Below are 1,609 nucleotides of genomic sequence, written 5' to 3'. Positions count from 1 at the left end.
TCCGCCTCGGCTTCCGTCCCCGCCGGTAGAACGGAAGTGCCTCCCTCTGTGCGGGCCGGGTGGGGTCCCGCTCTCGGCCTTCGGGGTCCCCTGTGGTGCTGGTGCTGACCCGTTAGGTCGCCGCTGCTTGGCCTGTGGCAGCCCAGCGCTCGGAATTGAGTGAGTGAGAGTGAACGTGCCGTAAGTGTAAAATTTACACCAGAGGGGCGTCTGGGTGGCTCGGGTTGAACATCTGACCCTTGATTTTGACTCAAGTCATGATCTCATGGTTCATGAGGTGGAATTCGACATCGGGCTCTGCGCTGTCAGAGCCTCTGCTTGGGATTCTCTCTCTGTCTCTCTGTCTCTGTCTCTCTCTTTCTGTCTCTCTCTGCTCCCTAAGCCCCCCAAAATAAATAAACATTTTTTTAAAAATACACACCCGGTGTGGAAGAAAGAGTGCAAAATACCTCATCAATTATTTTTATATTGATTACGTGTTAAAATAATATTTGGGATATAATGGGCTAAATAAACATAAAGCAGCTTCACCTGTTTCTTTTTACTTTTTTAAAGTTTACTTATTTATTTATTTTGAGAGAGAGAGAGAGTGGGGGTTGTGGGGGGAGCAGAAGGAGAATGAGGGAGAGACAGAATCCCGAGCAGGCTCCATGCTGTTAGCGCAGACCCCACACAGTCCTGTCTCAGGAACTGTGAGATCAGGACTTGAGCTGAGACAGAGTCTGACCCTTAACCGACTGAGCCACACAGGCGCCCCTCTTTTTACTTTTTTTACTGTGGCTACTGGGAAATTTTAAATTGTATACTGGTGAGCACCTGGGTGGCTCAGTCCGCTAAGCGACCAACTTCCTCTGAGGTCATGATCTCATGGTTTGTGGGTTCACTGCTGTCAGCGCAGAGCCTGCTTCAGATCCTCTATCCAGGCTCTCTCTGCCCCTTCCCCTCCTCCCTCCCTCTCTCTCTCTCTCTCTCTCTCTCTCTCTCATAAGTAAATAAGCAGTTGAGCCTCTGACTTCGGCTGAGGTCATGATCTCAGTTTGTGAGTTCAAGCCCCACATTAGGCTAGCTGCTGTCAGCGCAGAGCCCACTTCAGATCCTCTGTCCCCTCTGTCCTCTGTCTGCCCCTCCCCCGCTTGCACTCTCCCCCAAAATAAATATTTTTTAAAATATATTCTAAAACATAATAATAAAATAAATGTTTAAATAATAAATAATTGGGGCGCCTGGGNTCTCTCTCTCTCTCTCTCTCTCTCTCCTAGAAATAAATAAAACATTAAAATTTTTAAATAAATAAATAATAAATAATTTGTGTGCGTGTCTCACGTACTCTTTCTATTGGACAGCACTGTGCTAGAGGTTAAAGACTTCCCATTCCCATTCCAGCCTGAACCCCTACCTTGAGAGGGTGGGTACAGATCCATAGTTCAGCTGCCTACAGGGGCACGTCCTCTTGGGTATCTAGTGATCAACTCTACCTTAATACGGAACTCTTCATTTCCACACTCACAGCCTCACCCAAAACCTGTTCCTTGCCAGTGTACCCCATCTCAGTACATGACCCAACCATTTCCCAGTTGCACTAGGAGAAACTGAGATGAGCCATTTTTAT

This window comes from Crocuta crocuta, unplaced genomic scaffold, assembly GCF_008692635.1.
Source record: "Crocuta crocuta isolate KB4526 unplaced genomic scaffold, BGI_CrCroc_1.0 scaffold445, whole genome shotgun sequence".
Taxonomy (NCBI): domain Eukaryota; kingdom Metazoa; phylum Chordata; class Mammalia; order Carnivora; family Hyaenidae; genus Crocuta; species Crocuta crocuta.
This window is presented reverse-complemented; position numbering follows the sequence as displayed.